Source organism: Lolium rigidum, chromosome 7, assembly GCF_022539505.1.
Source record: "Lolium rigidum isolate FL_2022 chromosome 7, APGP_CSIRO_Lrig_0.1, whole genome shotgun sequence".
NCBI lineage: Eukaryota > Viridiplantae > Streptophyta > Magnoliopsida > Poales > Poaceae > Lolium > Lolium rigidum.
Genome location: NC_061514.1, coordinates 193,023,191 through 193,031,524, shown reverse-complemented (window position 1 = coordinate 193,031,524; position 8,334 = coordinate 193,023,191).

The window sequence follows — 8,334 nt, the reverse complement described above, 5'->3', positions numbered from 1 at the left end:
CAAGGACCGAGATTATGCTCTTGGTTGGATGGACAAGCTCAAGGCAAAGAAGTGTTATCTTGAAAATCATGAATGGTCGCTTGAGGATGTTGCAACCTTTGCCAAGAAGAAAGAAGATGAAGGTCCTAATTCATGTTGTGACAAGCTCCTTGACGAAGTTTGCTTCTTGAGAAGACACAATGCAAAATTCTTGGAAGTCATCTCAACCCAAGAGAAGGCCTTGGATGAATACTATCGCTTGAGTAAGGAGAAGGTGCAATGTTGTGATCACGAAGAAGAGATTGCCACTCTAAAGAAACACAAGGCCAAGCTATTTGAAGCAAATGAGAGGCAAAATGAATCCTTGTTGGAGTGGATCCGTTTGAGCAAAGAAAATGTCACTTGTTGTAACCATGAGGATGAAATTGCGTATCTTAAGATAAGCAAGGACAAACTTATGGTGATCAAGCTTATGCAAGATGAAGCCATAGAAGAATACAAACGCTCAAGCAAGGATTACATTTGTCGTAATCATGAAGACGACATCGCCACTTTGGAGAGACACAAGCATTCACTCTTGAGAAGAAATTCTCTTCTTGAGGAAGCTCTATCGGATCGTGAAGATGAAGCTAACCACTTGAAGTCCGAGATTGAGAGTCTCCAAGTCCAAATCCAATTCTTGGAAGGAGTCATTGAAGCCTATGAGGACTTATGCAATGAAGGAGAAGTGGCAATCATGCCAAAGAAGATCGAGAGAGGAAGAAGGATCAATGAAGCGAAGAATGTGAAGGTAGGGCCCATTGAAAAATGGGCTCCTATTTCCAACTCTTGATCCATGGAAGTCCTTGATTTCGGAGGCGCTTATTGGGTGGTTAATCTTGAAGCCACAAGTCTTATGTCCGGAAGCAAGGAATTCATTGTCGTCATCAAGTCACTCATCTCTATCTTTCTCATGACGACAACACAAGCAAGCTTAAAGGTATTGGAGCCTTGACAAGGTGGTGATCAAGTCCTACCTTGTCAAGACTCTTGCATATGTTCTCTTTGTTCATTGCTTTACACTCTTGGGTCTTTGTACCTACTATTATGAACATGTAGTGGTTCTCTTGTGGAGCTAGTCTCTTCAAGAGGCCACGGCCTAGGACTAATGGAAATTGCTTCTTTGTGTAGAGATTGTGTTTTGTAGGAATTGTGTTGAAGGAAATGAACCATGATGAAGTTTCTCAAACAATTTCAATACAAATTCTATGACATAATCCTTGCAAGAAGAAGCAACAATGGAATGGAGTTTGTGCTCAAGATCTTGGATATCTTCATTGTCAAAGAAGGAATCCACTATATACTCCTAGCCATACTCTTACCCTAACCTCACGGGGTTGCCGGAAGTGAGGAACAAACCTAAGAAGACACTCAAACATGATGATGGAGTATGAGTCTATTGTGTGGTTTGTGGTTTTAAGTGATGAGACCTTACGATGGATATGATAGCTCTTTGGAGGAGGCGACGTGCTTCTTGTGAGAAAGGAGATGCAATTCCCCCGGTTACCATAGGAAGGATGAGTGTTGGCACTCGCCGATCTCAAAAGCTACCTTCTATGTGTGCCAGGGAAGGACGAAGTTCCACCTATGTGGAGCCATATACACCACAAGGCCAAGTCTCTTCCATTAGACAACCAAGTGCTAGATCATCTCTTCCACAACCTCAAGTTTGGCATCAACAACAATAGGGTCAAGGCGAGGACCTAAACCATGATGAAGATCAAGGGACCTCACAAGAATCTATCCTTTGGTCCATTCTCGCCGGGGTGCTAAAGCGTCAAGACTCTTTCATAACTCAAGCAAAGTACAAGACATACTCAAGAGCAAGATATGAGGGGGTCCAACGGTATAGCAACCCCAAGGATCAACTAATGAGTCCTACAAGACAATGGACACACTCTCTATCGATAATCGTCAAGGTTTGCCTCTCCACCTTTGTGCTTCTCATCCGGACATTGTGTCAAAAGTGGGTACTTATACCACTCTTGTGCCATCTGTCTAGATGTAAAGCACGCATGAACATAGGGGGAGTGCGGTTTAAATTTATTGAGCTATTCCTCCCCCCATAATGCATAAAGAAACCCAAAGCATATGCTATTCGTCAATTAAGTGACTTTTGAGCTTCATGTTGAGTTGTAGTCGTGAGTCCTAGGTCTCTACGCGACCTCACACTACCAAACTCTTACACGGTGGCTTCGGCCACCAACCTCCTCTTTGAGGAGTTTTTATTCTTTTTGTTTTCTTTTCTCTTTTTGTTTTTGTCTTTCGTTTCTTCTTTTGTCTTTGTTTCTTCATGGGAGATTCACCCAAGCTTGGCTTTTCTTGCTTTGATTCTTGCAAACTTGGTTGGGTAGTACCTTAACAGTTCCGTCATCTAATCCTAAGCCATCATCTATCTCTCGAGCCAACTCAGTCTAAAAGCACAAGTCTACACCAAAATCTGAGTGTCTTTGAGTTTGGAGGCCGGTACTACCGCTTCTCAGGCCGGTACTACCGCTTTGGGGCAGTTATCTGACGAGACTGAACATTATCCCCAGAACGATACTACTGCCCTAGGTACCGGGTAAGTACCGGTAAGCGGTACTACCGCTTTTACGAGCGGTACTACCGCTTGCGTTCTTTGACTAGAGGTACCGGGCAGGTCGTTTTTCCCCCAAATCATCACAAACTCCTGCCCACCTCGAGCCAAAGGAGCCCCCAACCTCAAGACCTCGAGGAGACCGGCCCCGGTCTCCTCCTCCAGCCGCCGCCGACCAAATCTCCTCCGTGGAGAAGCTTCCCCACCTCCTTCTCCGCCATGTCCTCCGGTATGAACCCTAATCTCTCTCTCTAGGGTGTGTTGAACTCCCTAGATGCATAGGCTAGGGTTTGATGGAGATTTGCGGTGGAGAAGCCCTCTTGGAAGCTCTACATGTGCGGGGATACTAGCTAGCAACAATGTGTGACACTATGAACTACTTTGCCATGTCCTCAATCTCGATTTCGATGTGTTGAGCTTGAGCGGTAGTACCGCTTGTTCACGGGCGGTACTACCGGTCCAAGCGGTACTACCGGTTCGAAATTGCGGTACTACCGCGTTGTCTAGGTTCACCAATGTTGCTTGTTAGTGTCCTCTTTGATCTTTAAATTCATGGCTTGTGCACTTATCCTCTATTCCCTCCCAAACCTTTGCTGATTCACAGGAACATCTAAGTCCCGTGGTGGTTGCAAGGTCAAGCCATCCTCTCGTCGTCATCGAGATGAAGACGAGCAAGAGGAGATCATTCCGGCGAGAACCACCAAGCGACAGAGGGATGCAGCAGCTGGGGCAAGGGGTCCTCAAAGATCAATGATTGACATCAAGAAAGGCCACTTCATGGAAGTACGAGGGGCCAATCCTTATTTGCTACCAAGAAATGCTCGTCAATGCCCCAATCACTATTTTCATCATGTCAACCAAGAGAGGATCTACAATGAGGTCTATGGGGCCAAGGAGTTCAAATGTTGCCCCCAATACTCCATCAGCATGGACAAGCTCAACTCCAACCTCGAGTACTTTGGAGAAGCGGTTGAGATATGTGACGAACAAGGTCTTACACCTCTGATGACCTTGTCTCACAACTTCTCCAAGGAGGTGATTTGCCAATTCTACGCCAAGGCTGTTTTCCTTGAGGATGAAGGAGGCTTCCGCTCCTTGAAGTGGATGACAAGGGAACATGTGATGGAGGCCACGTGGGAGGAGTTTGCTAGATGCATTGGTTATGAGCTCCCCGGCGATGACTCAAAAACCTTCCGGATTCATCTCCAAGCCAAGCCAATGGCCAAGGAGAAAATGGCCGATCTCTACATTCGAGGGAGGATGTTGTGTGGAAGCACCAAAGGCCTTCTTCCCGTCTACGACATCATGAATCGCATCTACCGCAGCACCATCAACCCCAAGCACACCAACCATGATGAAGTGCATGGGTTCCTTGTGAACCTTCTTGTGCGTACTCATGAGATGAGGGGCCGCGGCAAGCAACTGGACGTCATGGACTACATTTGGCATGAGATGCGTGATTGTGCCTTCCTTCGCATGCTTCCTCAATATGCGCCCTACATCATGAGGCTCATTTGTCTCAAGTGGGAACGAGCGGGCCGTGGAGATCTTCTTGAGCAATGCCGGCCCAACATCACTATCCACAAGGAGAAGAGTCCTCTTGTCAAGAACCATGACCTTCCAAGGTACGACAAGGGGGCTCCCAAGGACAAGGACGAAGAAGACGATAGTGATGACTCCGACTACGTGCCCAACTCCGTCAAGACCAAGGGCCTCTTCGCCAAGCTCACCGCTCGCCTCAAGAAGTCCTTTTGCTTCAAGAGGGACCTTGAAGATAGGATGTATCAAGCTCACCATGACAACAAGAAGATCCGCCAACGCCAAAAGGCGATGATGAGGCATATGCAGCTTCCTGTCTCCGAGGGCTCCAAGGACAACATCACTCCTCCCGGTGAGTGGAAGTACAAGCTTACTTGGTCAAGTTCCGAGGACTCCATCCCCGAGCACATTGTTCGTCCCTCTCCACCACCTCATGGCAAGGGTCTTGCTCAAGATGAAGATGACGATGATGAAGGCGAAGATGAAGAGGAGGAAGATGTTGAGGACGATGGTGATGAGGATGAAGATGAAGACGACGAGGAGGATGATGACGAGTGATCCCCTTGGGGCGTTAGTATGCTCCTTCTCCCTTTTTGGTGTCTTGATGCCAAAGGGGGAGAAGTTGATCTATTAGGACGGGAATTTGCATGGGGATGCCAAGGGCTTGGTGCTTCGTTTTGGTTCTTTCGGCCTTGGCATCAAGCCTTCCCCTAGTTATTTGGAACTTAATTCGTATGTGTGCTTGCTACTCTATTTGTGGATCTCCCGATCCCCCGGTTTGTATTAAGACTTAATCGGTCGTAGCTTAATAGTCTTCACTATTTATCCTTTGATTGGCTACATCAATTCTATGGAGGCTTTCATTATTATGAGTTTGGGTTTTCTCAAGGCAAAGGTATGAAAAGTTTCACCCAAACTCTCCTATATGCACTTATACTTGCCTCCATAGTGTGCTTGTGCTACATGATCTTGTCATATGTTCTTCTTAGCACTTGTGCTTGGTTTATAGAATCTAGGGGGAGTTTCTCTCTAGGATGTGTGCATTTGTATACAAATGCATATTCTAAATATGCACACATCTAGGGGGATCTTCGTCTACTCTTGCAAACCAAATACCTTATCATAATATCCTATGAATTATTGCAAATTCGTGTGTTGTCATCAAACACCAAAAAGGGGGAGATTGTAAGAGCAAGATCTATATCCCTTGTTTTGTGTGTTTGATAACAACACTCGAACATTTCTAACCGTGCACAAAGTTTGTCATTGATAGGTTTGCAAGGTGTACGGTGCCCTCACCGGACACATTATGATCAGAAGACCGAAGCGTAGTTCTTAGGCTTTCTGGTTTTGTGTGTGTGTCGCGAGGTAACATGTTAGGAGAGGAAAAGAGGAAAAAGTTGTTTTAGCCATAGCGGTACTACCGGTACCAGGAGCGGTAGTACCGCTACCCCTACTGGTACCACCCTGAGATACCGCTCTGAGCATTGCACACGAGATTGTCCCACAGAACAGTCTACGGTACCTTGAGCGGTAGTACCGCTTGCGAGCGGTAGTACCGCCCACGGTACCGCTCAAGTACCGTAACACGTTACGGCAGTACCGCTCTGGTACCGCTCCGGTACCGCTTTGGATCCAGTAAGGTCTGGACCCTATTGCGGTACCTCAAGCGGTACCGCGAGCGGTAGTACCGCTATGTGTCCACGTGGACAAGTTCTGTGGGGATTCGAACTCAGAGCGGTAGTACCGCTTAGGCAAAAACAGCACATAACGGTTGGATTTGGAGGGACCTATAAAAAGGCCCCTTCTTCCCCAGCTCGTTTTTAGCTCTTCTCTCTCTCTCCTCCATTGTTGCTGAGCTCAAAGTGAGGGGATCTCCCTATCCATCCAACCAATCTTGCTCATACTTTGAGGAGTGGTGGAGGAGACCCCGATCTATCATTCTACCGAGAGAAAGTTCGCCAATTCGTGATACTCCTTAGTGGATCTTGGTGGTAGGGTTCCTATTGTGGGACATTGGAGATGTGCGGCTATGGAAGCTAGCTTGGTGATGTACTAGCCCCATAGGGTGTTGGGAGCATCCTTGTGTGTGGAGCTCGCCCCAACCTTGTGAAGGAATCACCGCCTCGACCGGTGCCTTAGTGGAAGAGGGAGAGCACCTTCGTGGAGCTCTCTCGAGGAAGAAGGTGAGGCCTTCCTTTGTGGTGTGGCCGTCTAGTCTCTTGTGTGAGACTAGCACATCCTCAACGCGAACGTACTTCCTATTGTGGAAGGAACTCGCGGGAAACAAACCTCGCCTCGTCTCCGCGCCCCGGTTGTCTCGCTCCTTACTCTTACTATCTTGTTGTTTCCTTTACTTGTTGCACTTGTCCTAGTATCATTGTAGGAACACCGCTATCGCTAAAGCTATCACCTTTACCTTCCGTTGTGCTAAAACTTGAAAAAGGCTAAAACTTGTCGTAGCGCCATTCACCCCCCTCTTGTTCGCTACTGATCCATTCAAAAGTTTTCCTCCTCTTCTTCGTAGAAGACCTCCTCCTCCTCGTAGCCTTCGGTACTAGCGTCTAAAAACGGATACGAGGTACACAATCACCAAACAATACTTGAAGTACTAGACTTAACACTCAAACGGCTCACACAAGATGATCTAGCATCACACACAATTTTTAATGTTGTGGTTGGTTTTGTTTTCTTTTGAAAATAATTTCTTCATTGGAAAACAAATGCTAGGATTTAATACCTACAGGGTTTCCATTTATTTTTGAAAAGTAATTTTCATTTAATAGCTAAGATTTAATATCCTCAAATAATAAAGTATGAGATCATGCTGACCAAAGTCACCACTTCATATTTATTCATTTTGGAAAATGATTTAAATGAGATACTACATCTCATACAATTTAAATACTACTTTGGAAAAGATTTAATCTTCTCCAGTAATAAAATATGAGGTCATGTAGACTAATGTCATCACCTCACATTTAATTACTTGGAAAGGTGATTTAAATGAGAGGATACCTCTCATAATATTTAACTACTATTTTTAAGTAATTTAAATGAGCTAGAAATGACTACATAGCCATTATTTTAATCTAGCCTATGATCATAGGCAACAACCATGTCATATTTTTACATATTTAGATAGAGTATCTGAAATGTGAATTTTGAGAGGTGGAATCATCTCAAAATAATTTATGGTTGATTTTATAAAAATAATTGAATTTTGAAAAGGTATTGTCTTGTTATTTTTACTGCAAGTGTTCTACAAGTCTTCTGAGGTTGAAACCAATTTATTTGGCTAGATAATTACATAAGCTTTCCAGAAATATTTATTTCATAAATTTTGGCTCAGTAGATATTTTTCTATTTAATTTTGAATAGGGCAACAATATTATATTTTGGGCTAAAAAGAATTAAAACGAATTTGAATTCGCAGGCCTAGGAAGGAAAGGAAATGGGCCAGGGAAAAAGCTAACGGGCCGGCCCAGCAGTGCGTCTCGCATAGGCGAGCGACCTGACAATGGGTCCCACGCGTCAGTGGGTTATTGTTGGAGGGATGACCCCCGGTAGGCCAACGGCCTACCAAACCGGATGGTTTGGACTATCAAGATACCGGTTTAAAGTTTATTCCGGACCGTGAAGTTAAGCTTTTGGCTAAGTAAATCTTTACCGGTATCCCCAAGAGGGGTATACCGGAATGAGCTAAGAAGATACCGGATTACCGGTAAGAGGTGCACCATAGCACGTCGGCAAGACTGGTCAAAGATTCTCTCAAGAGCTAGAGGACAAGGATGAGCTAAGCAAAGTAGCTTTAAACGAAGCCCTGGCGCCAAAGGGGAAGGTGACGCTAAAAGCATCCGGAGGACGTCACTCCTCCTGATTAAAGAGATACCGGCGTCACCAGTGATTAAAGAGGCTTTGTAAAGTAGTTTGTCCAGTCAAAGATGCCATTAGGGTTTCCTAGGGTTTCTTCCCCTGTAAGCCACCCTCTCCCCTATATAAGGAGAGGGGGCACACCCCATCGCGGGGACGATCAACCTTGTATGCTATCTTGTATCCAGAAACCTGTAATCTCCTTAGATCAATGAGTAGAAAGATCTGAAGGGAAAATAGTTCTTGAGTTCTTCTTCTTCTACCTCTGGCCAAGGTCAAGTTCTTCTAGATTCCATCCGGAAATCCATCCCATATAACCAAAACCC